The sequence below is a fragment of the Prionailurus bengalensis genome, chromosome B3, assembly GCF_016509475.1.
Source record: "Prionailurus bengalensis isolate Pbe53 chromosome B3, Fcat_Pben_1.1_paternal_pri, whole genome shotgun sequence".
NCBI lineage: Eukaryota > Metazoa > Chordata > Mammalia > Carnivora > Felidae > Prionailurus > Prionailurus bengalensis.
In genome coordinates, this window is record NC_057355.1 from 12,473,979 (window position 1) to 12,492,208 (window position 18,230).

General features: G+C 49.2%; 1 long non-coding RNA gene across 1 annotated transcript in view; it reads left to right on the top strand.

Moving 5' to 3' along the window:
• Positions 1 to 16,691, top strand: part of LOC122468276 — a 29,400-nt gene extending 12,709 nt beyond the window's left edge. Inside the window, exons 2-3 of the long non-coding RNA XR_006293186.1 lie at positions 9,382 to 9,546; positions 16,254 to 16,691. This is a non-coding gene — a long non-coding RNA (uncharacterized LOC122468276). The remainder of the gene's footprint in view (positions 1 to 9,381; positions 9,547 to 16,253) is intronic.
• The last annotated feature ends 1,539 nt before the right edge of the window (positions 16,692 to 18,230 follow it).

Consider the following 18,230-nt stretch of genomic DNA (forward strand, 5'->3'; position numbering starts at 1 on the left):
TCGAGATACTGTGCCCCCATGTTTCAAGCTATAGAAGCTGACTGCATGCACATTGCTAAAGCATCGTTGAATGCATTTTTGTCTGCTCTAGTTTTAGCCTTCAGTGGGCACAGGAACGTTCCTTTTCAGTGTGTCCCTAGATTTATGTTGTTAGGAGAAAAAAAAAAGCAAAGCTGAAGTTCCACAGAGGGAACAGGACAGAGAAGTGCTTGTGCCCATGTCCCCATATAACACCCACACAGAGTCATGCCTGGCCCAAGAGGCCAGCCTGACTCCATGGGGCTCTGGGGGGGGGGGGTCAACTCTTACCTTTTTCTGATAATTTTGCTGGTGAAAGGGAAGTGACTCCCCGCCCCCGCCCGCTGCAATGTATTCGCTTCCAGTTACCCTTCTTCAAATTTTGCCCATCTTCAAGGCTCCCCCCAGATGCTGGGCTTAGTAAGCTCACACCTATGTATTCTGTACTCTTATGGAGCTGGGCATTGGCTGCCTTATTCCATTGCCTTTGGTAGCTGTTTTGAAGACAAGGACTCTCTTTTGAGTTGGGTTTCCAGCTCCTAGCTCAGTGTCATGCATGTGGAGAAAGCCCTTCAACCTGAAGCTCTGAGTAACCATCTTTGGCCCCTGCTCACCTCCAGCAAGTTGGCCCAGCAGCTGGCTTGTGCACTTCTGTTGGCCAACACCTGTGGCAAGAAATGCACCTTCTACAGGTTGGTGGTTGACTGGGCATCATCGCAACGGAAGCCAGGTTTCTAGTCAACTTTTTAGAAGATAGTGCAGACTGGAGAACATAATAGCTGTAATAGATCATGGTCTTTTGACAAAGATAGTGGCTTGGGGTGAGAATTTTTCACTTGTGACAATGATCAAAGCCACCTCTTTTGAGTGCCTTTTCTGAGTTGGCCAGCGCTTTCAAGAACGTTCTCTAATTTTCCCAACCAATCTATGGGGTAGATGGGAAGAGGCACACTTCAATAATGACCAGTTAGGTTTGTTAGGTTTTAGAGGTGAAATTAATTTCCAACACTAGACCTAGACCTGGTGAGATCAGGGCTGCTTGATTTCAGAGCCCTTGCTGCCCTGTGTTCTGGTCCTAAAACACTTCTTTGTCCAGAATTTGGGTTTCAAGGTATGTAGAAGCTGGAGATGAAGACCGAAGTCCCACTGATGATCTACTGACTCTTCGTGTGTGAGATTTGGGTTAGAGTTTTGCATACAGATGGGGGCTCATTCCTTAAATATTTTTTTTAATGTTATTTTTGAGAGAGAGCGAGAGTGAGCGAGCAAGCTGGGCAGGAGCAGAGAGAGACGAAGGCACAGAATCTGAAGCAGACTCCAAGCTCTGAGCTGTCAATACAGAGTCAGATGTGGGGCTTGAACTTACGTACCATGAGATCATGACCTGAGCCGAAGTCGAACACTTAACCGACTGAGCCACCCGGGTGCCAAATGGGGCTCATTCTAATCTGGCTTCCTGGTCACCTCTTTCACACTGGTCTACAGAGGATTAAACCTTCCACAACTAGTGGAGTCGAGGTGTGCTCCAGACCATTGTTTCCGTTGGACATACCCATAAATATTCAAAATTTGGTTCTTATGATGGACCAAGGAAGATACACAAGAAATTTTTTATTTTCCCTACATGTCTGTTTCCCCCATTAGAGTTCTTTGACAACTTTGCTGCTCGAGGTGAGACATTTCCAATCTGACGGACACAATGGTGAACGAGAGTGTTTTGTCTCCTAAAGCCAGAAAAACTTATGTGTTGATTTCCAAATTGTCAAAGCAAGGGCTTGTAATACTTGGGTCTACAGTTAATTGGTTGATATAAATGAATGGATAAAATGTTCCTAACACATAAATGAGGCCAGCTATATGGTAAAACACACAACAGCAGCTTATAGACGGTTTGCATATTGAAGGGGGTATTTGAAATGATGCCATGAAACATGAAGCAGAACACACACACACACACACACACACACACACACACACTGGCAGACACTGCAGTAAATACCTGTGAAAGAACTTAGTACTTGCTCATAGTAGTAAAGACCTTGATTAGCAAAACAGGACACCTTACTGGAAAGTGCACGGCTCTTGACCTCCCTGACCCCGCTTCCAGGGTTATATGTCAAAAGCAGGACTTTTGGGTTAAGAGAGCACACTGAGAAAACACATTTCTCCCCTCCCTGATTTCCGCTGGAAAATATGACAGAAGCTACCTCAGCACTCTAGTGTGGCATCCACATTCTGGAAACTTCGAGGAATTTCTGCTGCAACGATATTCCTGGATCGAGGAAGAATTTGCCGGCCATTTCACTTGCTTAAAGAAACAGCTTTCTTCGGCCATGAGTCTGCAGGGGGGCGGCGGGGGGGGGGCGCAGTAAGAGATCTCAGTGAAACTCCTAGTATAGGTCTGAGGTCCCATATATGCAATAACAAAATGTGAGTCGGTTTGAGAAAGCAGTTTCTAATTTTTAAAAATTTAATGTTTATTTATTTAAAGAGTGCAGGGGAGGGGCACAGAGAGGGAGAGAGAGAGAATCCCAAGCAGGTTCCAGGCTGTCAGTGCAGAGCCCCATGTAGGGCTCCATCTCAGTAGGCGTGAGATCATGTCCTGAGACGAAATCAGAGAGTTGGACACTCAACTGAGCCACCCAGGCGCCCCAAGAAAGCGTAGCTTTGTTTTCAAACTTGACACCAAAGTGGATTTGGCCGCATAAATCTAACCTGAACTGCAATGGGTCAGGGCTGTGACATTGTGACTACAGAAGAAAAAATTCCCATTGAGGAAGCGTGAAGGGGTAATTGTGCCTTTGGCCAGCACACATCTACCCAAAGAGCTGAGACAGCGGCTCTTTATTCCGTGAGGGACTGTTTAGGTAGAAGCTTGTGCTTACTGAGAACAAAGGCACAGGGACAACTTTGCATGTGAATGACCCAGCCACAAACCCAAGCTTTCACTGTACCTTCCTCTCTTGCCCTGTGAACATGGCATGTTCACACTGGTGGGGTGGTCTATTTGCAGGACAACAGACCCAGGGAAGAGACTCTTGCTGGCCACAGAAGTGGGCTTGGGGGTCACTGGACAAAGGACTTGGGTTCCCAGGTACCCAGAGTGAGGTCCAGGCGTGGAACGGGAGGCTCAGGCTGCGGGCTGCATGTGGCCCTGGCCCCATTCAGTCCCTGCTCTGTGTTTCCTCCATCCATGACCACCCCCAGGAGTGGGTGACTTCAGCACAGCATCTAAACTCTTAAGATGCAGCTTATTCATGGCAAGATTAACACCTTCTGCATCTTGGAGAGTTGCTGTGACAATTAACTTATTAATTTATGAAGACACTTGTGGAATAAATGCTCCAGCTATACACAGTCTAATGGGATTGTTACCCTTTATGAACACTTCCCTGACTGTTGCACTAAGGCGTGGTCTGTGGCAAGGTCTGTTGGTGCCCTGATGTTTTCTTAAAAAGTTCTCTCTTCCTAGCTTCGTATGCTCTTCCATAGACCTATTTCTGGAATGTTTTAAAATTACTAAAAACTCTATCGGTATGTTCTAAACTTCTTGGGGAAAGTGTCCCATATATTGGTTACCCATTCATTGTGCGTCGGGTTTCTCATCACCAGGGTATTGATGGGCTCTTCCCGGTTAAGATCTCTTCTCAACCCCAGAGGGCATTGTGGTTAGCGCAGGATTTGTAGGGCCGCCCAAAAAGATTTGCTTTTGTTCAGTGTCTTTCTAAATTGGGGTATAATTACTTAAAGCAAAATAGCTTGGGGGGTTTTGACCAATACGTTTGACACCCATGTAGCCAATCAAGATGTAGGGCGTTGCCATTACCCTAGAGCAGGATTTCTTGCACTATTGACATGTGGGGGTGGATCTATGTTGGGGGCTGTCCTGTTTATTGTGGGGTACTTAACAGCATCTGTGCTCTAAGTGCCAGAAGCGCGAAGATCAAAATGTCTCCAGACATTGCTAAATGTCCCCTGGGAGGCAAAATCAACACCCCCCCCCCCCGTCCCCCCCCTCCCCCAGGTTAGAACCACTGCCATAGAATATTCCTTCCTGGCCCTTTCCAATCAATCCCCCCTCCCTCCCAGAGGTAACACCTTTCTGATTTCTAGCTCTATAGATGAGTCTTGCTGTCCTTGAACTTTACATAAATGAAAGCACACAGTATGCACTCTTTTGTGTCTGGCATCTTGATCTCAACATACTGTCCGTGAGATTCATCTGGGTCATTGTATCAATCTCGTTGTATCAATATACCAAGGAATGTCATCCGTTTCCCCTGCTGATGGACATTTGGGTTGTTTCCAGTGCTTGGCTATTATGAACAAAGCAGCTGTGAACATTCTGGTACAAGCCTATGTGTAAACCCATGTGTTCATTTCTCTTGGGCAAATACCCAAGTCATATGTTAGGTAGATGTTTAATTCTGTGACAAAGTGCCAGACTGTTTTCCAAAACGGTCCCATCACTTTATACTCCCTCCAGCAGTGCACTTAGGCGTGCCGATGGCTCGTCATCCTCACCAACACTTGGTGGCACCTGTCTTTTTAATGTTAGGTAGTCTAGTGGGCAAGTGTCATCATTGTGGTTCTAATTTGCATTTCTGTAATGACTCGTGATATTGAGCATCTTTAAATGCGTTTCGAATACACAGGGCTGACAAAAGAATATGTAAAGAACCCTTAGAAATCAGTAATAAGGGGCGCCTGGGTGGCGCAGTTGGTTAAGCGTCCGACTTCAGCCAGGTCACGATCTCGAGGTCCGTGAGTTCGAGCCCCGCGTCGGGCTCTGGGCTGATGGCTCAGAGCCTGGAGCCTGTTTCCGATTCTGTGTCTCCCTCTCTCTCTGCCCCTCCCCTGTTCATGCTCTGTCTCTCTCTGTCCCAAAAATAAATAAACGTTGAAAAAAAAAAAAAGAAATCAGTAATAAAAAGACAAAGCGTCCAATGACAGTGGGCAAAATACTTGAACAGACACTTCACAAAAGAAGCCAGTATGAAAACCGTATCTTTGGCTTTGTACCCTTCTCCAATTCACACTTGTCACTTGTGTGTTGCACGTTGTTCTTTTTTAAATTTTTTTTTTTTAGTTTTTTTTCAACGTTTATTTATTTTTTGGGGGACAGAGAGAGACAGAGCATGAACGGGGGAGGGGCAGAGAGAGAGGGAGACACAGAATCGGAAACAGGCTCCAGGCTCTGAGCCATCAGCCCAGAGCCCGACGCGGGGCTCGAACTCACGGACCGCGAGATCGTGACCTGGCTGAAGTCGGACGCTTAACCGACTGCGCCACCCAGGCGCCCCTGCACGTTGTTCTTTAACAACGGTGCTTCAACGTGCCAAACACGTTCCAAGCGCTTGACAGTGTTAACTCACTGATTCCTCAATGTTAACCTATCTCGTTCTCAAAGCAACCTTATCAGGTATTATCTTCATTTCACAGAGGAAGAAACCGAGACCTAGTGAGGCTAGGAGGTTGCTTGCTAAAAAGAGCAGCTCGTCCACGGAGGATCTAGATCCCAGCCCAGGCAGCCTGCCTCCAAGCTCTTAACCACTACGCATGCTTCTCGCTGCAAGGGGGGGAGGCCATAAGGGATCTCTGCTGCAGTTTTTCAAGTTGAATTTCCAACCGTTGATGAGATCAGGAGCACTGGGGTTTAGATACCCAGAACGCAGGATCTTAATTTTTATTTTCATAGCTGTTTCTATTTCTGATGGCGACGATGCAAATTTTCACAGTGGAGGTGCCTTTTAAAGTCTCCCACAGTTGGGACTTCGATGCCCCCAGGAAGGTGTCTTTCAACCGTAGTGCTTCTTGTGGTACTGAGAAAGGCTTTGTGATGGTTTTTCAGGAAGAAAAAAGGACAAAAAGCCTCTGTCTGAGGGTTGTCCAGAAAAGATTTGTTCACTCTAATCAAAACCTTTTCCTCGATGGCATTTTCCAATATCCTTACAAATCCCTCCCATCCCCTGCCCATGTCAGCAGTAGTGATTGAGGTTAAAAGCTGCCTTTGTGCAGCGAGATTCTGGCTCACCTGGGCTTTCTGCCTTACCGCTCCCTACCCACTACATGGGGGGGCTTGAGCACCATTTTACTGGATACTACTAGCACTTTCCTAAAATAAAAGAAAAACGTTTAATGAGTCAGCCTCTTCTGAATATTCTTACCCCTTTCTATTGGCCTCATTTTAATACAGCAATATTTCCATTTGCACTTAGGAAAGGCTATTAAGTATGTAGACGTATGTCTTTCTATAATCACAGAGGAGTATTTCTGTAAATGAAGGGAACTTTATGCGTCCAATGAATCCAACAAATATTTATTGAGTACTTGCTAAGGTGCCAGGCACTGTGGGAAGAAACAAATTGGAGTGTAATTGGGCTCCTGCCATCAATATGGTGGAAACATGGGGTCAGATATGTTAAAAGTCAATTACCACGGAGTTTCAAAAGTTCTTCACCAGGGAGGGAGGCGATAGGGAGAGCTTAGAAGAGAGCATGGTGGGAGTATCCCTTCACGGCCCAGATCTCCAGATGTCCTACGCCATGCTTAGCTACACACCTAGGTGTTGACGGACTGGTTGGATTTAGAATAGTGACAAATAGGCAGGTGTGAGGCAGCACCACAGGTACCTAGGGGAGCACGGTTAAAGACCTGGAGTTGCTTGTCCGGTTTGTTTTCACAGAGGTTGAGAGCTGGGAAGAGGACGGCTGACAGCAAGGAGGGCCCGCAGTGGCACTGGGCAAGGGAATGTTCCATGGCAGACATGCACAGACCACTCCTACAGTCTCCACACAGTAGGAGGTGAGAAGTAGACAAGGGTCTTGTACATCCTCTGGATCACTTCTTAAAAAAAATGTTTCATGCTTATTTTTGAAAGAGAGAGAGACAGAGCGTGAGCAGGGGAGGGGCAGGGAGAGAGGGAGACACAGAATCGGAAGCAGGCTCTGGGCTCTGAGCTGTCAGCACAGAGCCCGATGTGGGGCTCGAACTCACTAATTGCGAGATCATGACCTGAGCCGAAGTTGGACACTTCACTGACTGAGCCACCTGGGCGCCCCTAGGATCACTTTTTTTTTTCCTGAGGCCACGTGTGAATATTAAAAAGGCTTCAAAATTCAGGGGGTAATGAAATTGCCAGTTACAATATGGATGGAGATTTCTCTCCACATAGGCATGTTCTCTAGTGATAAAGAAAAAAATAGTGAAGCTGTTTAGGGTTCCCTCTTCTGATACAGCCTTTGGCCTACTCTTTGGCTTTTTCTTTGAATAATTTGGAGGAAGTGTTGGCATCTGAGAGTTTTCAAAAAAACAAACAAACAAACAAACAAACAAAAAACCAAATACTGCCATGCAAGTGGATACGGCCAAGGAATTGGGTTTTGTGTTCAGGACAGCTTCTGAAAGGGCCCGGACTTCCCCAAAACCTATTGCAGAGGGCAAGTTGATTTGGCATAAGAGATTGAAATTTAGCAAAAGGAAATGTGCCCCAGAGTAACCAGTGGCCCCAAATTATGAACAACTGAAATCATTCCCTCTCCCAGCCTGAAGGGCCTGGTGGCACCACGCCAAACAGCCTGGGTGTAGGCTTCGTACACAATGTCGTTTTTGGCTCACAGAACATTGCAATCGGAAGGGACACAGAGAATTCCTTCCGGTATCCGGTGCAGACAGAAAGGCTATGGTAGCAACACCACACTCTCCAACCTCTGCTCCACAGCTTGGTGCTTTTTAAGGTGAGCTGTGCGTTGAATAGTCTGGGCTTTTCTTCCAGGGCTCATTAGGGTGAAGACACAATATGGAAGGTGGCACATTTTTCCACCAAGCAAAGGGTTCATTGAGTAAGACGCTCTTTTTCCTCCATTTATCCATAGAGCCAGGCAGCCCACGCGTGGCTCCGACTCCCAGTAGAAGCCCTCACTGCCACGGGCAGGGCACCGCAGTGGACACAGTGGGCCCCAAAACATATACAGTATGGTCTCTGAACATGGACATCACACCTTGGGTTTGGAGGAAAGATGTACACCCTTCAACACATGTAAGATTTCCCAGCGTGGTACGAACTGGGTGAGAACAGAGGGCCTGAGGTAATAATCGTTGGCCTAGGCAGCTGGGAAATGCTTCCATGTTGCAAGGACGCTTGGCCTTGATTTGTGGGGGGATCTGGCTTTTGCCAGGTGGAGAAGGAGGAAATTCTAGAGGGCATACCCATACCCAGTCTGTGGGAAGATACAAAGTACCCCGAGTTTGGGTGACAGGAGTGGGGAGGCAGGAAGAGCTGAAAGATGAAGTTGGTAAGGCTTTGCTTTGGGGCCATATTGTCAGAGGTCTTACCGTATGAGATAGGATTTAGACCTGGCCTGGCAAGTCTTTGGCGGGGGGCGGTAACACTGGACATGCTCTCCGGGGAAGTACAATGAGAGCAATATTTTGGATAGACTCTGGTAACGAAGGGGAGGGGGCTCTCTGGCTCATGGCAGGGGCTGGGAACGAGAAACTGCTCCGGGAAGGTAGTTCGCTTGTGATTAAACGTCAGTGGTTTGCGGTGTGGGGAGCACGGGCTCTGACCCCCGACTTCTTGGGTTTGAATCCCGGCTCTGCCACTTACTGTTTGCATATTCTTGTGCATGTTACCTAGTCTCTCTGTGCCTTGGTTTTGTTGTCTATAAAATGGGGACCATAGGAGCAACTAGAGGAGAGTTTCTCGTATTGGACTATGAACACACATCGGCTTCTTACAGTGCAGATCCTGATGTACTTGGCCTGTAGCAGAGCCCGAGATTTTGCATCTTTAATTAGCTCCCAGATGGTGTTAATGATGCTGGTTCACAGACCGCAGGCTGAGTGGCTCAGTGGCTCTTAATGGTTGTTTTGAAGATTATGCGAGTCCGTACATGTAATAAACACCAAGAACAGCACCTGCCATAATTAAGTAGCCATTGTTAGGACCCATAAGAAAGGCTTGAAGTGTATCTCAATTATTGCTTTTCGTGTGCTTTGCCCACTAGAAAGTTTTCTAAAGACATTTACTTGCTACCTAAGCTCTCTTTCTCGCCAGATACCTGCAGAGGGTGAGCGTGGCTTTATTCTGGAGGGAGAATCCAACCCACCCACAGGGATGGGCCATATGATTCAGCCACCGGGAAAAAATAGCTTCATAGTGGACAAAAGTTATCACTGCGGATCTTCCAGATCTCCATCAAGTTGGAAGACGGGACACCTGGCCTTTTCTTTCTGAGCAGGACATGGGATTTTCCGTGTGCAAACAGCTAGGTAGACCGTTGAGGATCCTTTCAAACCCCAGGGTTCGGGCTCAAAAGATCCGGGACAACCTCCAGCAGCTTCTACCCTTTTTCTTTGCAGGAATTTTAGCTACGGGGGGCTGTTGGGGTTGGGAGAGGCTACCTGCTTGGCTTTGCGTTAGAAGAGGGGGCAACGCAGTGCAAACGCAGGGCCTTGAATTTTGCGGAGAACCTGGAAAAACGGGCATATGGCCCTGGGTAACAAAGAACGCATCAGTCACACTTTGTAAGTACTTGGAATTTTGTGTGCAAAAGTGAGGTTCTGGCCGCCAAAAGGCCCCCCAAATCTCTACCCTCCCCCTCCCCCAGTCATCCCTGTTTTCACGTTCATCTGCGCTCTTGCTTCTGCTGTGAAGAATCAGCTCCCTGTGGGGAGTGAAGAGTGGTTCTCTAGCAAAGAGCAACACAAGAACCTCTCGCGAAGTGCTTTAGAAAGCCACTCTACACGGGAAGGAAAGAGGTTTTGTTTCCAGCAGAACGTCTACAACGTGGACCCCCGACTCTCAGCAAAAGGCCAGCGCTGCTGACAAGAAAAGGAAAAAAAAACCAATTCCACTAAGAAAAAGGAGCATTGGCTTTGGAGATCCAGGCCACAGATCATTTCTCTATGGCATTTCCGGTATGTGGAAGGAAGAGAAAAATAGGAATTACCTGGCTGGAGATTTGGCTAATTTCCTGATATTTCGTTGGAAGACCATGATCACTTAACTGTCACCTGGACTAAGTGCCCGAGCCTCAGTGTTAATGTCTGCACAATGAAGATGAAATTCAAGACTCATTGTGAGCATTCCTAATGCTCCTCATGTACCTGGTACATTGTAGGCACTCCAAAAATGTTTGTTGAATGAATGAATGAACAAAGGCATGGATGTACGGTTGGATGGATGGATGGACAAAACTTGACAAGCAGCACTTTGTTTACGTTATAAAGCCCTGTGTATCTTTAAAGGCTATCTTTATTTTTTTTGATTTTTTTAATGTTTATTTTTGAGAGAGAGAGAGAGAGACAGAGCGTGAGTGGGGGAGGGGCAGAGAGAGGGAGACACAGAATCTGAAGCAGGCTCCTGGCTCTTAGCTGTTAGTACAGAGCCCGACGTGGGGCTCGAACTCACAAACCGGGAGATCATGACCTGAGCCGAAGTCGGTCGCTCAACAGACTGAGCCACCCAGGCGCCCCTCTTCTTTATTTTCAAAGGCTAATTTTAATTGCCACTTCCTCCCAGAAGCCCCTTCCATTTTTCCTGCCCACCTTGCCCTCCATCCCCGCGTGACATCATAGTGATAAGCAATTGTTGAGTGTGTGTGCCAGCCGCCGTCCCAAGCGCTCTGAACACATGACTCCAGCACTCACACACACAACAGTGAGAAATTCCTCCTGCTTCATGGGCAAAGACGCAGGCCCAGGGAGTTAATGTTTCTGACTCAAGCTAGTAGTTTGGTGGGTCCAGTGTCCCCAAACTCAGGTGTGGGGATGCCCAAACTTAAGAGAACCTTGGCGCTTTGGCATGGAGTTACAGAGACCACCCGAGGTCCACGTTTTGGAGGGCAGCTATTTGAGGCTGTCACTATTTCCTCCATCACTCCTTGCTTTCCTCCGAGAGATCCCTGGAGAGCGTAGGAGGTAGGAGGCTACCTTTGGGTCTGTACGTGTAGTTTATGCCTGTGATGTGGGGAAGGCAAGTTTTCTATTTCAGCTTCTGGAGGATCTCACGCTTCCCGTGCCCTCCCTGGGCAGTCAGACATGGAGCCCAAGGGGATATTGGGGTTCTGATTTCTCTCCTTTTGGGGAGACTTTCCATAATGGGGTTTCTCACACTTGACATTCTCCCGTGAGATGGGGGCTGACCAACGAGGAGTTTGAAGAAGTCTTGGGAAACCTCGACTCCTTGCCTCCCTGGTTAAAACTTGGTTATTAGAGTGCAGAAAATCTTATTTTTGTTGTAAAAAGAAAAATAAAACAGAGGGCTTGCTAAGGCTCCTGTGGTTGCTTTTTTTTGTTGTTGTTTATAAGAAATCTTTGGGACATCCCCTTTTCCTCATGGTATTATTGCCATGCCTCAGTTTGTCCCCTCACTCTTGAGTTGCTGGGCAGAATTTTACCACTGGTGCTGCCCCTTCCTTGGCCTTGATTCTGCCCTTGACCGAGACATGTCTCCCTGACTCAATTTTCAGCCTTTTCTTCTTGAAACTCCCTCCTCTCTTTTCTTCCATGATCTTTCTGCTTCTCTGCTCTTTGAAGCCAACCTCCCTGTCCTTTAAGAGACGGGAATTCTCCAGAATCATGGCCTCAGTGCCCGGGCCACCCTTCTCTCCCAGGCTTATCTTATACGTGCCCATGGCGTTTAGCCCACACATCAGTTCCCCCATATTCCCGGCTGCTCCCCGGAGTACTAGTCTTGTACGTGCAGATGCTTTCACTTTGCTGGAACTTTTTGGTTGACACACCGATCTCAGTGCCCCTAAATCGACTCCTGCTCTGCCCCCCACTCAACACTGTCTCTTCTGTCTATGTTTGAGTTCCGTTTCTATTTCTCAAAGCCGGTTATCTAATGAAAACACGTCTCAAATATTTGTCAGTCATCTACAGAGGTCAGCTGTCTGAAAATGTGAGTGCTCGCTAGGGAGGGAGAGGAAGACAGTGTCCCTGCCCTCAAGGACCTCACAGTCTAGCGGGGGAAGCAGACATGCCAGCCCGTGGGGACACAGCAGCAGGACATGTGCGGTGGATCCGAACCCGGCTGGGGGAGGGGAGGCGAGGAGGGCAAACATTTGTTCTGTCCGGCTGTGCTGCACGTGGGCCGGGAGACTCCTAGCAGGTATAAGGCCCGGTTGGAAGTCTGTAAAGCCCGCATTCGCAGCATTGGCCTAGGCTCCGTGAGGTTGGAAGGACACCCTCTCGTGCAGAGGTTTATGTGACAGGGGACAGCAGGACATTGTGATTCGGCTCACTAAGGAAATGCAGTTTCACTTCTGAATTTTTTCCTTCTTGACATACATCTTTTTTATAGTCGTTTTTGTTTGTTGGTTTGTTTTGTTTTTTGTGTGTTTTGTTTGTTTGTTTTTGTTTTGTTTTGTTTTGTTTTAAACTCTAACGCTACTCTGAACCCTGAGGGTGCTGCTTGGGGTCAACTTTACCACTTCCTGAAATCTAATGACATCTTTGAAACAGGACGTTTCTGTGAGTGTAACTTTCCTATGTTTCTCAGTGTATTAAATCCAGAAGATAAATCTGTCTCCTTTAAAAAATAAAATCAGCTTCCTAAAGACAGGCCTCCAGAGGACTCAAAGGCCGAGCCTCCCATTTTATAGACAAGGACACTGAGGCCCACTGACATCATCCTTTGTTTGCATGTGGCCAGTGACTGGACAAAGCTGGGGCTCAGAAGGAGTCCCCGTCAGTTCTCCATCTACATTACTTTTTAGGGACGGGCAGGTTACAGAGGGCCCTATGCGTCTGCTGGGCACCAGGCCCTATGGCACTGGCTGAGGGTAGGCCGGCCTGGCAGGCAGGATGGGGCCCTCCTGCCCAGTCCAGCTAGATAGGGAGCTGGGAGAGCCCGGGGTGGCGTATGCTAAGGTCTGAGAGAAAATCAGCGCGGCTGATGTGCACCCAGAGGAGGGCATCGTTTCTCCTCACATGGGGGAAGCTTCTGGACTATTAATAGGCTCCATTTATGGAACCCTTCCCATGAACCCAGGGTGGGCCAAGCAAGGGACGTAAATGACCTCACATACCATCCTTGTGCAATATGGACCGTTTTTGCTTTACAGAAGAGGAAACTGAGGCACAGAGCAGAGCTCTAGAATTAGTTCCAGAACTGAGGTTCAAGCCTAAAGTGCGTCCCTCCTCTGGTGGACGCTTTGCCCTCCGGGACAGAGGGGCCACCGAAGGCCCGGCCTCCCGCACCTCCGCTCTTCCTTTCAATCCTCTCTTTCTCCAGAAAGTTCTCAACTCAGCCCCTCAGTTCAGCCCTTCCTTCCTGTCTTCGCGTGGTTTCTGCCCGGGCGGCTGGTCAACTTGTTTCTTCTTCCCTCTGCTATCGCTGCCTGGGACAGCCAAACACCAGTGAAACTTTCTTTGGGCCAAGTCCCTGACACCTTTTCTGGGGGATCAGGCTCCCCAGTTTCCCGGCGGCGATTTCTCCTGCCTCCCCACCCCTTTTCTCACGTTACTTTCACCTCCCCATACGGAGGTGAGCTCCTGTCCCCCACCTCCCTTGCTGCCACATTCCTGCTGGGTCTGTCCCAAGGGATTGACTGGGACAGTCCCTGGGGGTGGGGGTGGGGGTTGGCTAATGATTCTGTTGGTGACTGCTGGTTCTCAGGGCCTCCCACTGGAGAATTTGAGAAACAGAGACTGTCCTGGGGCAGGGCTGTGTGTGGCGGCCTGCGGACCTCCCCAGGGCGGCCCGTGTGGAAACAGGCAGGCTCCTCTGGCCCCAGGGACCCTGAGAAGACCTACAAGCATCGTGTGAGACAGAGATGGAGACGCTGAGACAGCTCTTCCGGTTTCTGTTCTCTGTTCTGTGATAAGTCTCCTTTCTGCTCAACTGGGATCCCTCTTTTGCAAGTGCCGGTCTGGCTGGCTTTCTGTTTTCCTGTTCTATCATTGCACTAAAACCCTTCCTCAGGCTCCATGTGGGCTATTTTTTTTGTGTGACAGACACAGGGCATGCGCGGGAGAGGGGCAGAGAGAGAGAGAGAGAGGGAGGGAGACGCAGAATCCGAAGCAGGCTCCAGGCTCCAAGCGGTCAGCACAGCGCCCGACGCGGGGCTCGAACCCACGGACCTCGAGATCGTGACCTGAGACGAAGTCAGACGCTCAACTAGCTGAGCCGGCCCGGCGCCCCTGGAGTTTTTGCCCATTCATGGTCCTAAGGGATTTGCGGGTCCTCAGTGGGGCTTTTGACTGGTGGCTGCTGGGGCCTCCCTGTGAGAGAGCTCCTCTGCCTCCGGAGACCCGGTTTCATCAGGGAAGCATCGCCAGCCAACGGTCACTTGGCCCGACCACTACTTGTTGCCAAGAGCGGGTGATGGTGTCTCAGACCATCTCCTTCCCCTTCTTCTTCCCCTTCGTCTAGAAAGATGAGGCACACGTGCGAGACTCCTGTCACGGGGGCCATGAGAAGGGCTTCCATCTGGATGGCTGGACAGAGGCTTTGCCAAAGTTTGTCGCTGAGGCCCGGCTTGGGGGCTTGGCCAAGCAGAGCGGGCAGTCAGAACAGAGCCTCGCTGCAGAGCCAGGAGGCTGGGCGAAGAGGGACCTGTTTAGGTCGTTTGGCAATGGAGATGGGTAGGGAGTCAGCTTCCAGAAGCAGGTGCTTTACATTGTTTGTAAGACCCGGTCTTGAGGGGCTGCCCCACGCTACGGGATGATGCACTCTTGTGTGGAGGAGGCTGTATGGGGAAAGGCCCCTGGAACCCAGGCTGGGCGAAGGGCAGACATGAGAAACCGAACTGGTCCTGGGGACACACGAGGTCTCTGGGCGTCAGGAAATCAGACCGAGGAGAGGGGCGCAGGGGGACAACCCCGGGAAAGATGATCAAGGCCCCAAGGGCAGTGAATCCGGAAGAAGTTCTGAGTGGAAGACATCCCCGGGAAGGATTCAAAACCAGTATCAGTGCCCCATTGAGGAGGGCAGAACCCTAAAGCTTCTTGGAGGCTCTGATGGGGCACATGAGAGGCAAACCCTCAGGCAGAAGTGGAAAGCTGGAGACCACGAGAGGGAGTGTGTGCGGTGTGGGGGGCGGGGACAGGTCCGTGACCTTTCTAGTTCTATTTTCAGGATTCTGAAATACACCCAAGTCCGACTTAACGCCTTCATTGGATGGATCTGAACGACAATAATAATAATAATAAAACCCAGCAAAAACATTTATAACTCTACAGGCCCGTGATTCCTGCTCTGATAGGCATTCTTGAATGTGGGGAAGAAACGATCACTACTCTTGGAATCGCGTGTGGCTGGCCCCCTTAGCTTTCAATCTGAATAAAGCAATGAAAGCCTTCGCCTTCTCAGGACACCAGTCTTGCCCTTCATATGATTTTACTTCCTTAAACCCTGTTTTCGGAGCCGGGGATAAATTCCTTATAAGTTTCCAGATAACAGCCTTGTCTCTGTTCCAGTAACGTTGGGTAGTAACAGGGCTACAGTGAGCTGGTTCCAATAAAACCCATGCCATTCAAGCTTCATTTTGTCCAATCTTTGGTGCACAAGGACAATTGCTGATTGGACAGTGTTTTGTACTCTAGGAAAAGCAAAAGAGAATGGAGTTGAGGATACACCCTTACGTAGCTCATAGCAAATGTCGCGGAGACACTTACGAAGGGAATGGTCATTCCTAAAACCTCCTCCAGCCTGGCCCCTTCTCTCTGTCACCTGCTAATTTGAAGGTGGGGCATTGCTCCCTGGCTTGGGTCAGTCCCTCCAGGGGCATCCATTTTCTATAGACCGACCCCCCACCCCACTCCTACTTCCTCACAACTAGACTGTGAACCCCTCGGGGGCAGGGACTGCTTTTTAACCCACTACCCGTCCTTGCCCATGGCCCATAATGAGTATGCAGTAAATATTGGTGGGAGGAAAATGCTTTGCAAAATTTCACTGGCTTTGAAGCTCTGGCTTTTTGCCTCAGAGCACGCGCATTTTTAACCACAAAGTGTGATTATGAAGGGCAGCACTAGACCCGGACCTTGACATACGGTGTTGACGTGTTCTGCCCCCCCAGAGGTGTCTCCGAGAATCCCCGCGTGGAGGAAGGGGGGCCCGCTGAGTCCCCACAGGGAAGCCTTCTCAGTCTGAGCGTTAGGTGCAAAGGGAGCCTGGAGACCATCAAGATGCCTAAGTCTCTAACTTCCATTACAGGACAAGGGACCTACGGTTTCTAGGATTTTCACGTTTGTTTGTTTGTTTGTTTGTTTGTTTTTCTCAGAGACTCAGACAAGAATGCCACTTCCAATATAGCCTGGAGTATTTGCACCCTAATCTCTACGTACGGTGCGAAGGAAGAGCCAGTCTGGTGAGCTCCTTCCTTCTCCAACTCTCCGCGTACACCCTTGGTCTCATCCCCTTCTGCCGGAGTCCAGCTCCAGCAGGTCCAAGGGTTCCCAAAGGAAGAACGGTGTCGGTGAAAATAAAATAAAACTAGAATAAAAAAACTAGAAAATAAAAAACTAAAACTACAATAAAAATGGAGACAGACAACAGCAGTGTGTTGAACTGGCCGATTTATCGCAGTGAACGTGGCATTATACATGCTAGTGGTTTCCTTGTAGCATCCGTCAACGATGTTTTCCTAACATTACCTAATTTTGAAAATGTTCCTATGTATGAGCGACCTTTAAGAAATAACACGGTGATTTTCCCCTAACTTTCCCGCGTACCCTTTGATTATAGATTAATTTCTTGCATTATTCCATTATGCGTCTGCATTTATCTATAATCTACAAAGCATTTGCTTTGCCGTTCTCGTGAAAGGCCCTCCATTTCTCAACACCTCAAGTGGAACAGTTACAGGGACATGACCTCCTAACCACATGAGGCCAGAAGAACAATGTGTTTGCCTCGGCCCGAGGTGCCCGAAAGGGGCTGAAAAAGCCTTAGAAACCCATGCCTCATACATTCTGAGAGAGACCATGCACCTAGGAACCAATGAACCATTCTGTAGCTTAACCGACTAGGTTCAGTCATCATCTGGAATGCCTCCGGGGGGCCAGGTGGGCCTAGGGGTTGAAGTCACCTGTGCCCAGAGATACACTCCTTAGTTGCCAGAGTGGGGCTTTCAAATCCATAGGTCTCTCCTTTACGGGCCCTCTCTGCTGGCAAATGCGTGAGGCCCTCCTTCCTGTAAGTAGAGGAGTCTCCATAGGGGATGGCAAGGGCTAAACGTAAGGCTGCACAATTTCTTGCGGAGCCTTATTTTCTTCCCTAATGGTTCTTTTCCCAGGGGGCCTGCCGAGCGCAATTCCCCAACAGACGATACCCCAGGTACTTTTAAGGCCAAATTGCCTAAAAGCGGGACGACAAGAAGCTTCACTGTCGGCGGGCCGCCTGCAGTCACCAATCCGTCCACAGTCCGGGCCCTGCCACTCAGGCTGGGTGGCTCGGCTTCCAGCACCCTTCCTTCATTCAGAGGGTGATAAGAGACACGGCGTGGTGTCCAGCCCATCAGGAGAGAAAAACAATCCTGAGAGACGTGTATGTGGAGTGCTTGGAGGAAAGCAGCCTGGGTTCTCTTCTGGAAAGGCCTCCGCAGGTGCCTGACTCTGGGGGAGCAAGAATCCGAAGGCTAGACCTCCTCCCCCAGGGCTCAGCAGGGACACCTCGAGCTGAGCTCAGATTGTCTGCTCGCAGCCAGTAGCGGCTTCTGCTACTTGCTCTGGGGCTTCCTCTTCATGTGCTTGGACATACTTCTAGAGAACCCTCCCTCCAAGGGGGCAGGAGGAAGGCTCTAGCTATTGAGTGTTTTATGACGAGATGCTGGAGGTGATATATCCAGCATTGGCCCACTGAAGCCCGGGCTTGATAAGAGGACCAACGCACAAAGTCAAGTTTATCGGAAAAGACACAAAAGAACCTACCCCCAAGATATTTTGCCTTGGAAAGAGCAGCTCATGAACAGAGGAGGTGGGGCCGGCGAGTGTCCCTGCAGAGTTGGGACTCATCCAGGAGCACCTCCTTCCAGGTCACTTCATTCTATGCTACCTTCCCCTGTCGGCTCCGGGAGATGTGGCTGAGCCTTTGTTCACGGGCTTCAAACACTTCAGGATTGTGCCCTTTCTCTTCATTCCCATCCCGCTTCAGGCAAAGGGGAGCACTACCAAACCATGGGATAAAAACACTCCAACAGATTGAGAGGAGCACCCACTCTACCCTACTCCGCCCCCCCCCCCGCCCCGCCGGGGTATTT